This window comes from Piliocolobus tephrosceles, chromosome X (genome assembly GCF_002776525.5).
Source record: "Piliocolobus tephrosceles isolate RC106 chromosome X, ASM277652v3, whole genome shotgun sequence".
Classification (NCBI taxonomy): domain Eukaryota; kingdom Metazoa; phylum Chordata; class Mammalia; order Primates; family Cercopithecidae; genus Piliocolobus; species Piliocolobus tephrosceles.
Window position 1 is genome coordinate 74,439,192 of NC_045455.1, and position 13,729 is coordinate 74,452,920.

At 43.4% G+C, this 13,729-nt stretch overlaps 1 protein-coding gene and 1 pseudogene across 2 annotated transcripts in view; one reads left to right on the forward strand and one right to left on the reverse strand.

Moving 5' to 3' along the window:
• Positions 1-2,517, reverse strand: part of AKAP11 (A-kinase anchoring protein 11) — a 51,371-nt gene extending 48,854 nt beyond the window's left edge. For both annotated transcript variants that reach the window (XM_023208914.1, XM_023208916.1), the window contains exon 1: positions 2,395-2,517. The gene's annotated coding sequence lies outside the window, so the exon portion shown is untranslated. The remainder of the gene's footprint in view (positions 1-2,394) is intronic.
• The window catches only part of LOC116418588, a 26,587-nt pseudogene continuing 14,828 nt past the window's right edge, over positions 1,971-13,729 (forward strand).

The following is a 13,729-nucleotide window of genomic DNA, read 5'->3' on the forward strand; positions in this document are numbered from 1 at the left end:
GGAGTGCAGTGGCAAGATCTTGGCTCACTGCAATCTCCATCTCCCAGGCTCAAGTGATTCTTGTGCCTCATCCTCTCGAGTAGCTGGGATTACAGGCGTGTGCCATCACACGTGACTAATTTTTGTATTTTTTAGCAAAGACAGGGTTTCTCCATGTTGGCCAGGCTGGTCTTGAACTCCTGGTCTCAAGTGATCCACCCGCCTCAGCCTCCTAAATAAAGTCCTGAGATTACAAGCGTTAAGGCACCAGGCCTGGCCCAGAAGTATTTTTTAAGTAAACTTTTATATGTAAGGATGACTGGGAGAATCAAGACATTTGAATCTTTCCAGTCTGTTTTTAAACTGATAAAGCATTTTTCTTTCTCTTACCCATATTACCAGCTTATTGACCCTTAACTCACACCCAGGCTTAACTTAGATCTTCTCTTGACCAGTTCTCACCCTTCAATCCTTCCAGGTAGTTGATTAATAAAATGCAGACAAGATAGAAAAAAAAAATCAGTTACCCTATCCAAAGTTACTTCAATTACTTTTGAAAAACCAAACACCACACACCCTACAAGTTTGAAACCCTTGCCAAAAGGTTATGAAGACCAGCCAAAAAATTTATTTTTCTATTTCTGAAAATTAGTTTGCTAAGATGGAGTAAGAAGGAATTTTTTCTAATCAACACTGGTCTCCTCTGCCCATTCACAAAGAGAGATTTTCTAAGTTACATTTTTGTCAAGTATAGAGAGAATTCCTCTACCTATTTATAACTGACAATTTCTCTTAAAATGGCCTTTAATATATTGTCCAAATTGGTTTGAGTTCCTTTTCCAGAAAGTTCCTAAAATTAAAAAATAAAAAAATTAAAAGTACCATATTTTTTCCAGCCTCTAAAGGCAAAAGAGGACTTCTTCAGCTTCTAGACTTATCCCTGGAGTTCAGGGGGCTAGAGAAGGCTAAAGACTTTCTCACTATGGTTCCATGTCTTAGGCAACCTCCCATATCCTTAACAACTGCAAAATATCACTGGCCTACGAGTCCACTGCTAGACCCATATCAATCTCGTCGATAGCGTAGTTATGTGGGTACATACACTAGTCACTAGCTCAGCTTGGGAACCCACTTCTTCCCTGATTCCCTTACATTCTTTGACCTTTCATAAATTACTGTTACAGCTACAACTAATAGTGACATTCACTGTTCACCCCGGGTCAGTTTTGTCAGGAGGAACAACAACAACAAAAAAACGAATAATCAGGGTACCATTTGAAAAAGTAAACGTTTAAAAAAAATCATTCAGTTGCACTATTTTAACTGACACCAATCATGTCAGGCACTGAGCTGCCATCCTAAAATCATGACGTTAAAAAAATTATCTTTGCATTACTGATACCCCATTTTTTCTTAGCACTCCATATTTTGAGTACTTCCAGACATAACGAAATCACAATCAACATGACATTTCTAAAACAGTGGGAAGCAGCTAAGCAAAACGAGCATTTTGCAAGCGATTGAAAAGCTGAAAAGAGAACAGGAATTAACTCCAGTTTGTACTAAAGCTATTAGATATGTGTCTCAGCAGTCTTTCTCACCATGAAACTCCTTAACATCTAAAGCTAAATCACAACCAACTTTATATGGTTTTAGAAGACAGCGAAAGCAGAGAAAAAAATGAAAGCTGGTAATATGGGGAAGAGAAAAAATGTTAGCTTTTACTGTCATTGTCATTTACTTTTTTTTTTTTAATACTTCGGTTACATCTACATATTTTTTATAAAGCAGCTTAGATGCCCGGATTAATAGCAGTACACTCAATCCATTCGGAGTACTTTGCGGCCAGCCTTAAGCCATTAACAGCCTAGGAGGGTATTTGACAGCAAATCCAAATATTAATACTACGAAGAGCCGCTTGACGCCTTCCGTTCTGTCATAAGATCTGAGCAGCGCCTGCTTCCAGGGCTCCAGGGTTCTGACAGTGAAGGATGCTGTTCGCGGACAAAGTGCAACGTCCTCCTTCTGCTGTAAATGTTCCTGTGCGCACACCACGGACCCGGGGGACCATCTCTAAAGACCAACCCGTGGATTCAAACAGCCTGTCATTAAAAGGGGCGGCAGCTCCACCGCCACACTCGGGACCCCAGGAAGACCCGTCTCGAGACCGAGCACCTCCCTCTACTCTGGGCCCGGTACCTTGGGTTTCCTCCCTCGGCCGCGCTCCTCCCGCCCTCCTCCCTCCGCCATGCGAAGGCGCAGCTCTCGGGCGGCCCCGAAGTGAGAAGAGGGACCACGGGCAGGCGGAGGGGCTGGGGCGCCGGAGCCGGGCCGCTCCATCCAGGCCGGCCGCATACCCGCCGCCACCCCATCTAACCGCAGCCTCCGCGGCGAACGCGTCGGCGCCCGGCTCACCTGGGGGCCGCAGCCTCCGCAGCTCACGGACATGTCACCGGCCGCAACAACCCGTGAGCGAGCCGGGCGAGCAGGCTGGCCCCCTCCCGCGTCGGCCCCCAGCCCTCCCCCCTCCCAGCCCCGCGGCCCGCCCCCGCCCTGCCCACCCCTCGGCTTCCGCCGCCGCCGCCGCCGCAGCTCCGGCCCGCAACACCGCCTACTTTCCACGCCTCCCACTCACTCTCGCGAGAGGGCAACGCGCCTCTCGCGAGAACTCCGCGGCCAAGCCCGCGCAAAAGTGAGTGGGCGTTTAAAAAGGGAAAGAAGGAACAGGAAAAAAAGCCTTCCCACGTGCTCCGCAGCAGCTAGCGGAGCAGCCCCGCTGATCACATGATTTAAAGGGGGCCTCTCCATTGGCTGGGACCCGCTCAGCCTTGGGAGCTTTAAATTCGAGGGCGACCTACGAACCTGCGGCGGACGTCTTGCGTGCTTCCTGGTCCGTTGCCTTGGTAACGGCTTAACCCTTTCCTTTGGCAAGTCCCCAGGCCTTGGCTTGCTCCGCAGATTTGGTTTCAGGCTCTGCCTCTTTTCCGTCGACTCCTTAGTCTTACAGCCTGGGGCCAGCTGGGCTCCTTCTTCGCCACAAGGCTAGTTTTGCTTTCTTCCGAAGCCCCGGGCCCTTCCCAAAGTGGCAGCCCCACCAGATCTGCAGGCCCAAGGAAGGCTCATCCTTTCTGATGACTCCACCCCTTTTCCCAGCATCTCCAGGGAGGACCACTCACAGCGCACGGGGCAACCGGCCCTATCCCAGCCAAGAAGTGGCACCCAGGGTTCTCAGGGCCCTAGTGCTCACCCTGATATTCTTTGCATGGTATGGAAATCGGAAACTACAGCTTTGGTCACTGGGAATCCTAACGAGAGATGAAAAGCTGTTGTGCTGATTATTTTCACCTAACATCAGAAGGGCCAGTCCAGTCAAATTGCCCTGTCTCCTTAAGGGCATCTGTTCCTCAAGAGTGGAAACACCTGGCAATAAGAAAGACATTTTTGAGTGTATGCTCATTATGAGTTAAGTTTTGCCCTGTTGAGAGGACAGGGTCAGGGAAGAAAGGGTGCAATTCATTTGTTCATTTCTTCATTCAACAAACACTACTCCAGGCTGTCAATTGAATAATGATGAAGATAAGTAGTGTAGATTCTAGGGAACTTATCTGAGGATGAAAAGAAAACAAAATATCTGTTGGTTTTAAGCTGTATGCAAAGAAGTTACAATAAGTGACAAGATGGTGATTGAGTGGCTAGTAAAGGGGCTGCCCTTTTAAGGAGGAGACATTTTAGCAGCAATTTGAATAACAGTCATGCAAAAATCAGAGCGTACAGCATTCCAGGAAAAAGATAACACTAATTCAAAGGCCCTAAGTAAGGACCTGTTCTAGTGCATTTGAGGGAAGAAGAAATGAGAAAGTAAACTTTATTGAGCCTGGAGATGGAAACTGTAAGAGTTAAGGAAAGAAACAGAAAAGGCAGCTTAACAGAGACAGGTTTATTTTGGAGAATAAACCTGAGAGGGTCTTCTGGCCGATTTGAGTCAGTAGTGTTCTCTCTTACAGACTAAAGGTATTTAGTGGTTTAGGGAGGGAGAGCATATTGCAGGCTTGTAATGTTTCTGGGTGGAGGAGAGTTTTATTGCCGAGGGATTAATGTCTCTGGTTGGAGGGGAGGCATATTTCTGATCAGAGGAGGGTTTATCTCAGGGTTGGAATATTTCTCGTCAGAGGTGTCATTTGTGGTTTATGGTCATGCTGACATTAGCCATTAGGCTGATGTTTCTGGGGCTGGATTTAGGCAGTTTTTAAGGGGAACTTAAAATGGTGGTGCTTGTCCAAGATGGAGATGCTTTTGCTGAGTCAGAAACTAGCATGGGCCAGATCCTGTAAGGCTTTGTTAGCCAAGAAAGGAATTGGAAGTTTATTCTAAATGCAATAGAAGGTATTAGAGAGTTTTTCACAGGGGAGAGACACCCAGAGTTTACTTAAAAAAAAAAAAAAAAGAAGTCTCTTCCTTGAAAATAATGGGTCTTAAAGAGGCCAAAGCAGAAGCAAAGGAGATTAGATTTATAGGCCAGGTGAGAGACAGTCATGAAATTTAATTTCCAATGATCTTAACATTTCTAAAATTCATTAGGTAAGAGTCCTGATGCTGTTTCTGCCTTTGTTGAAACACGTGGATTGCTCCTAATTACTAGGAAAAATAAAATGGAGACTTTTCTTTTGTTACCTGGGGGAAAACAAATGGCAGAAAAGGAAGGGCCCATCTTTAATTTTTTCCCTCCATTACGCTACACTGACAACCACCTCTTCTGTCTATTCTTAAAGTCAATTCTAAGAAGAGAGCAGAAAATGAAATTCTATGCAGATACTTATTCTTTAGTGTAAGACTTGAAAAGATAGAGGTTGAAAGCTCGGAAATGAAGAGGATGTTTCACCAAAAGAAATGAATCAGGAGACGAGTTCCAACACGAAGCTCTGTTATTAGTGATACAACCAAATCAAGGTTCCTTATCACCACTGAGTCTCAGCTTCCTCATACATAAAACAAAGCAATTTAACTAGCCTACACCTAAAGTGGTTAAGCCTGAATTACACTTTTACATGCACACACCAGTAGGACGGAAGCTGGAAAGGGAAATGAAATGATTTTTTATGAAAACCTAACAGAGTCAGCGGCTCAACCCAAATGAAATTAGACACACAGGCACACCAGCTGAGGAACTCTGAACTGGTTGATACGGATACCAGGAATGCTTCCCTAAGAAACCTTGGCCTTCTCAGAGTGTGAAAACGGAAACACTGCCACCTGCTCAACTTCGAATTCCATTTCTCTTAAGCTATTTTGAACCTGTGTAGCATTAAATAAATAATGATTCATATGTTCCTAATCAGAGTTTAAGAACTAGCTAGCAAATAAATTTTTTAAAAGGTCTGAGGCAGTATCCTAAAGTTAAGCTAACACCTTAGTTTTAACGAAAGCAAGATTTCAAGATACATAGGGCTACTTTTTAAAAGGAAAAACGCCAAAAAGAGAAAAAGTACTATTTAACAAGGTAGGATCATTCTTTTAAAATGCTAATGAGTACTTTTTGAGTGTTTACAGCCCTCATAATGATTAACTGAAACAGCTGCTTGGTACTGCTAATTTAGATGAACTCTGGGCCCAACTCTCCCCTTCGAACATGTATTAACAGAGCCCGAAATAAATCCTCCCAACTTCCCCTAGCAAGACAGTCATTGTGGTCTCTTGTGCTAGCTACAATTATTTGCAGTACAATTAATACAAAGTGAGAAAAAAATTATGATTGAGATCCAGTTCTGCTGTGTCCCCAGTTCCTGGATTCTTTTTTAACCTGTGTTTTTTTTTTTTTAACAGTTTTACTGAGATGTAATCCATTTACCATACAATTCAGTGCTTCTGGTAGATTTACAGTTGTGCAACTATCATCAAAATCTAATTTTAGAAGTTTTGTTCCTCCCTAAAAGTAACTCACGTACTCAGTAGCAGCCAGTCAACTTTATGTCTCTAACGACTTGCCTATTCTGAAGCTGGAAACTAGCATTCTAAGCAAACTATCACAAGGACAGAAAACCAAACACCACGTGTTCTCACTCATAGGTGGGAGTTGAACAATGAGAATGCATGGACACAGGGTGGGGAACATCACACACCGGGGCCTGTTGGGGACTGGGGGGCTGGGGGAGGGATAGCATTAGGAGAAATACCTCATGTAAATGACAAGTTGATGGGTGCAGCAAACCAACATGGCACATGTATACCTATGTAACAAACCTGCACATTGTGCACGTGTACCTGGACAGTTCATATAAATGGAGTCATACAATACACGGTCTCTTGTGTCTCACTTCGTTCATTTAGCATGTGTCAAAGGATCATCCATGATGAAGCATGTATCAGTACTTCATTTATTGTTATTGCTGAATAACAATTCCACTCTCTGTATATAGCACAGTTTATTGGCCAGCTTACCAGTTGACAGATATTTCAGTTGTTTCTACTTTTTGGCTATTATGAATAATACTGCTTTTAATACTCCTATACAAATTTTGTGTGGATGTTGCTGATTCTTTTTAATACTCTAAAAAATAAAAGACATTCTATTTATCCCATTTACAGAGTCCATATTTCTTCTCCTAGCACCGTTCCTTTGCTTCCAGGATTTGTCTTTTTTGCCTGCTGGTTGAAGTATGTGCACTCTGTCTCCAGAGGGCCGCCATTTCTACTGCGTCTGACCACGCCACTCCCCTGCTTACAACCCTTCGGTGGCTTCTCATGGTTTTCCTCATTATCTGTTTTTCTCCTTTGCTGTCATATCATTCTCCCTTTCAGACTGTCCCCTTTTCAGTTCCTCAAAAAAGGACCAGATCCTGCCTGCCTCTCACAGGCTGTTTCTTCAGGATCCAGTATTCTTTCTCTGTCCATCCCTGTTAACATCTCAATGTCCAAGAATCCTTCAGCTTTCAACTCTACTGTCACTTCCTCAGGAACTCTTGTCCTAACTCCCCAGACTAAGTAAATTCCCCTTTATTTAGGACTCCCTGCTTTTTCTTCAACGTATTTATCAACTTACAACAATTTGTATTTGTGTGGTTACCTGGTTAATGTCTGTCTTCCTCGTCCACTAAACTGTAGGATCCATGAGCAAGGGCTGCTTCTGTTTTTGCTTAGGAGTTTTGAGGCACATAGTAGGTACTCAATAACTACTCAAAAAAAGGGAAGGGAGGAAGGAGGGTGTCTTACCAGACTATTCTTTGTTCTCTTTAATTTGTATTGCCGGGAGTCCTCAGTAAAATCTTGATAAATGTTATAAGCCACATCTGTGCTATATTAAGGGAAATGAATGTCAAGGCATGTCCCACGCTTGGGATGGTGCAGCAGGGGGGAAAACAGGTGTCCCCTGTTAATGCTCCTCACAGACACAGGGTGGGGAGAGGAGAGACCAGTGGTGTACAAAGGAGCCAGGGCAGCAGGGTGACAAGTCAGGAAACACAGCCTGTGTCCAAGGGCACCCAAGAGGGTGTCTGGGAACCCCTTGTGTCTCCTAGGGACATTTTAGTGGGCTAATTTCCAGCAAATTGGTGGTGTCTCCTCCACTGTAATTTCGTAAGTTAATGGAAATATTTCTTTCATTTTTAGACATACTGTAATAGAAACAAGACATTTGGGTTATAGGCACATTAAAGAATTGTAACCCAGCAAGGTTGAATGATTTGTTCTAGATCACATGGGGCACTAAATGGAATAGTTCAGACTAAAATTAGCTAGTTCGGTTTGGTCCTACCTTTCAACAAAACTAAGACTAATAACACAAAGCTAGCCTCTCAGCTTAATACCCTTGGTGACCTTCTGACTACAAAGGCAGGCTTCATCTTTCCCCTGGAGCTTTGGAGCTTTACAGTAGCAGCCTCTGACAGCCAAGAGCAGATTCCATGTTGCTTCCTGTTTGAACACTTGAGTCTCCCTTTGGCCCACTTGCTGAATTCCTGCCTGAGTGATATTTCCTGCCTGAGTGATGGTCCCAGCTGGTGGCTCACTTGTAAAAGTGAGATGTCAAGTCCTTCTTTTCTACAGTGTTCAGTTTTGGGATTTTGTTTTTTATGATTATGAATTAATACACACATTATATAGAACACTAGAAAATACAAGAAAAAATCATGGAGCAGACCAGTTATTTGGTCGTTGCTTTACATGTATTATTTAACTATTATTTTGTGTTTGCATTGGAAACAGTCTCTGTCACCCAAACTGTAGTGCAGCGATCATAGCTCAGTGTAGTCTTGAGCTCCTAGGCTCAAGTGGTCCTCCCCACTTACCTCCAGAGTAGCTAGGACTACAGGTGTGCGCCACAGTATCTGGCTATTTTTTAAAATTTTTTGTAGAAGCAGAGTCTTGCTATGTTGCCCAGGCTGGCCTTGAACTCCTGGGCTCAAGCCTCCCAAAGAGCTGGGATTATAGGCGTGAGACACTGCATCTGGCCAAATTTATTAATACTTAATAAATCAGTGTACTAATAAAACATTCTGAAAAGGGAAAATGTGGAACTTATAGTTTCATCAGCCATTTAAATACATAAAGGTGCTTTTTAAGTTCAAGAGGTGAAATACCTCTTTCATGCCTTTAGTTTGAAGGCATGTATATTATATCGCAGTTTACTATATAGTTTATAACATACATACTGTCAACCTTAATGAGATTCAGAAAATATGATTCAGCGTAGAGTTTATTTGAGCATAAAGCTTGAGGATGACAACCTGGGAACAGCAATTCCAGATGAATGGGGTCAGCATTCCAAAGTGGAAAGGTTTCACTTATATAGGCTCAGAGAGAGAAAGTTTAGCAGGATTATCACATTTTCCACAGGAGAACAGTGTGTTGCAGCAATTTGGTTGTAGATTGCTACATTCCAAGGAAGATGACTTTATTACTTTGTGAGGAGGAGTGATCTGAGAGGGTCTTATATCTGGTACCTTTTGATCTTACTAATTATTTACAGAAAAATAAAGAGCAGAAGTTGCAGCTGCATACCATGTGACTCAGGCTGCAGAGCCATGTTCTTCTCAAGGCACAGAATAATGTAAAGTTCCAACTGCTTTAAGTTTAAATGCTTGCCCTCAGACAGAAGTGTCTTTCAAATGACTTACATGTTACAGAAAATTGTCTTGAATCCTGCCCTCTGTTCATTCATTTCAGCCAACATAAGGTTCTACTTTCCTTGACTCATGACTTCTAACAACTCTAGGTCAAAAAATGAAAGTAGTGGAATACAATGATGTACAAAATATACACAAGAACAAACACCTACTGGGAAAAGGCAAAGGTTTTCTGTGATCCCTGCCTAACATTCAGTTCCCCTGGGCCACCTTGACAATGGATTTCCTCACTAAGCTCCCTTCCTCTCAGTAATATAATACCACCTTCAGAGCTGTTCCAAGAACCAGTGGCTCACTTCCACCTATGCCAGGGAACCCCCAGAGGAGTCACTTGGATAGTAATGTTGGTCCACAAAACTATGAACAAAATTGCTGTGGTCTGAGGACCCTTCTGTATTTCTATTTAGGGTGATTTTACATTCTATTTTGACTGTTACAATCACAGTTGCTGCCTGTTGTTGGCGCCTCTTTTATTTTTCAAAAATATCTCAGTTTAGAAAAGAAAGTATTCAGATACCCTGTTTATATCCTGCCTTAGGCAGAACCTCTTCTCTACCTGTCAGTCAAAATGGACCTGTCCTGGGATACGACCCCCAGACTACTAGCTGGACAGAAATAATCAGCCAACCCCTAAAGTTATAATATATTTTCAATATGGAGTCCTAATTTGGGAAAAGGAATCAGACTGCAGGACCAAGGGAAAGCAAAAAGAAAAGTTATAAGTCTGCCTGTCTTCATGGTCCAGGACACATAGCCCTCTTGCACATTTAACTCACAATCTTCCTGTGCCCAGCTATCACCAGACCTTTGGCTGATAGAAAAATGCAGATTAGCTCACTGAAACCTTAGTGTTATCAGTACTGCACAAAGCCCTCTTCACACAACAGAAGCACCATCCTATAAAAAATCTCCAGCAGGCCTTTGTCTCCTTGCAGTCAGCTCCTCTCTTGCTTACCTGCCCATCACTTCCTTGAAACATACTTTCATACTTTCTCTAATAAATCTGCTTTTCTTTACTTACAATTGTCTTGGTATATTAGTCCATTTTCACACTGCTGGTAATGACATGCCCAAGACTGGGAAGAAAAAGAGGTTTAATGGATTTACAGTTCCACATGGCTGGGGAGGTCTCACAATCATGGTGGAAGGCAAGGAGGAGCAAGTCATATCTTACATGGATGGCGGCAGGCAAAGAGAGAGAATTTGTGCAGGGCAACTCCCATTTTTTTTTTTTTTTTTTTTTGAGATGGAGTCTCGCTCTCTCGCCCAGGCTGGAGTACAGTGGCCGGATCTCAGCTCACTGCAAGCTCCGCCTCCCGGGTTTAGGCCATTCTCCTGCCTCAGCCTCCCGAGTAGCTGGGACTACAGGCGCCCGCCACCTCGCCCGGCTAGTTTTTTGTGTTTTTTAGTAGAGACGGGGTTTCACCGTGTTAGCCAGGATGGTCTCAAGCTCCTGACCTCGTGATCCACCCGTCTCGGTCCCCCAAAGTGCTGGGATTACAGGCTTGAGCCACCGCGCCTGGCCGCAACTCCCATTTTTAAAACCATCAGATCTCGTGAGACTTATTATTGTCATGAGAACAGCATGGGAAAGACCTGCTCGCATGATTCAAACATCTCCCACTGAGTCACTCCTACAACACGTGGGAATTATGGGAGCTACAAGATGAGATTTGGGTGAGGACACAGAGCCAACCCATATCACTTGATAAATTCTTATTACCACTTTACACAACATCAACCTCAGATAGTATCTGCGACATTCAGTGCCACCCTTCCCACTACCAAGGTAACTAATTGATCGTTTCTTCTTCCTGTCAGCTAACTTGCTTATTTAAATGTCATCCACTCTTTTCTCAGAACACAAAATGTGCATTAACTACATTTTCTAACCAAGGTACTTCTTGGGCCTACTTGTGTTTGCAGCTGTAGAATATGTTGAAGAATTCTAAGCCACCAAGAATAACTGACAAGCTTTCTCAAGGATGTTAAGACCTTCCAATGATATGTCAACAGTGGCACCCAGGGACAACCCTAAAGGAATGTTGCTAGTCTCAGTGACATCTTGGTAATTTCTCTATATATAACTCTTAACAAATCTGCATGTTACCATTCTTATCTCCTCATCATGGCCATCGTGTACGTAACACATAATCACAACTCCTAACGCTTTCAAATTCCAAAGTGTACTTCATTAGTCCCTCCTTCATCCTGCCAAATTCAACTCCTATTCTTCATACTTTACATTTGGGAATATGTAGTTTATGTCACCTCAGACTCTCGCTTCACTGGAAATAAATCCAATACTTTAACAAATGGAATACAATGAAAAAAACAAATACTGAGAGCCTGCCACCTCATCTCTGCCTGCCATTGGGATCTTTGGCCACTGCCTTACAGGGAAGATGCAGAGACCCATAGTGCTGGGATTTCTACTGCCATTTGGTCCCTAGAAAACTCATTAGTCCAGCTGGAGGGGGCAGCATCACCTCCTGTCCCAAGGATCTGACTCTCCTTGAGAATTCTTGAAAAGACATTTGTCAGGAAGCCTACGTGGGACACATTTCCCTAGTCTCTGACTCTGGCCATACACATTACTCCTGTTTTACACATTATCTTTGGTTCTTCATAACCAACTTGAGCAATGTGCCACTTGAAGGCAGGTAGTGACTGTGCCTTATTGACTCCCAAGGGTCTGTCACAAAATCATTGTTATCAATTGTTATCAACAGGCACATTTCTGCTGTTCCACAATATCTTTTAATTCTTTCTTTTTATATGGTTTCTTGAGGCTTGGCCTGAGGAATGGGGACAAAATAGCAGTGAAGGTCTGGTTTGGAGTCAGTAGCCTTGAAAACAATGGGGTGCTTAGGTTGAATACGATCCAGTTACTAAAGAGTCTAAATCAAGCATGAGCTGTGGTCTCTAATAGGGAAATAAATAGAGGGGTCCCAGAAACAAGCAAGAAGCCAACCTAGCATAGAACCAGAGAAAATCTTCAGATAGCAGAAGGGCCAAGCTGTTCAAAGTAGAACTATTCAGGTAACCTGAGACAAAAGAATTGCTAAGAGGTGTTGCATTTTAAAAGGCAAGTAGCTTGGGGACATGACTTCCTGTGTGCTCACTTGAAAGACTCAGGAGGCCACTATCGTCTCCAAAACAGAGGGTTATAGTTCCAAGAAATACTTTATCTCTAGGTCTGAGTGAGGAAAGGTGATGAAAGACAGCTGTGTCCTAACAAATTTTCTATTTCAAGAGCCTGGATCACCAGCACTTAATTTGATCAGTCTGACATAGGTTAGGAAGGAAATAAGGAAGCTTAGCAAGTGCTGAAAGCTGTAAATTTTCATCTTGGCTTAGGCCCTCTATTACATTCATCTACTTGATTGGAACAGGTTTTAGGCAGAGACCTAGGTGGAAATTCAGTCTGGAGCTCAGAGTTCCATGTTCCAGAGACAGTTCATGAATGCACCAGGTGTCAAAGGATGCAACACCAAGTATAAGAGATGATCCAAAAAGCTAACAAAATATAGCATCAGAGAATCAGGAGATACTCAGAAATCCAGTCTGACAATGGGCAGGCACTAAGAAAGTTTATCAACAAATAAAATGGCCTCTATCCATGTGGGTGTGGGAGCAGGACACCACAGGGGACAGGGATGGCCAGGGCAAATACTCGGTATATATACTACTGTTGCAGAATTTTTGCCCCTTAGTTCAGCTAAATCCGGGTTCTTATCTCACAACCAGGAAAACTTAAGCATGCAGACACATTGAAGGGTGGGCAATGGAATTTATTGGGCAAAAAGGAAAAAAGAAAAAACACTCTCAGCAAAGTGAGAGGGGTTCCTGCCAACGGCTCCCATCTCACAGATTGAATACCAGGCCACCACAAACGAGCTGAAGAGCCCAGGCTCCTCTGCCTTGCACAAGGCAGTAACTTCTCAGTGGCTCTACCCCATTCTTCCAGTGGCAGGTGGGCTGCAGATTCTCCAGGGATTCTCCCTCTTACCTGCTTCCTGCATCTATCAATACCAGTGACCAGTACTCAGTCAATTCCTTAGTTACCAAGGACTTCAGGTTCAATGAAAAGAGAGGACTCAAGTCGGATGAATTAGGAAACCATGTTTTCAGAATGGAGGCATAAGATTAAAGCTAGAGGCAATAGTAGGATATTTTGTGTATTCGAAAGAGGTTTTGAGCCTAGAACCTGGCTCAGGTTGTTCTGCTGGGAGAAAAAGAAGGTAGAGGTCGGAACTAGTTAGGATATTGTTTTAAATTATAAAATATTTAAAATAAATGGAAAATAGGCCAGGCGTGGTGGCTCACGCTTGTAATCCCAACACTTTGGGAGGCCAAGGCAGGTGGATCACCTGAGGTCAGGAGTTCGAGGCCAGCCTGACCGACATGGTGAAACCCTGTCTCTACTAAAAATACAAAAATTAGCCAGGCTTCTTGGCATGTGCCTGTAATCCCAGCTACCTGGGAGGCTGAGGCAGGAGAATCGCTTGAACCCAGGAGGCGGAGGCTGCAGTGAGCCAAGATCACGCCACTGCACTCCAGCCTGGGTCACAGAGACTCCATCTCAAATAAATAAATAAATAAATAAATAAATAAATAAATAAATAAATAAA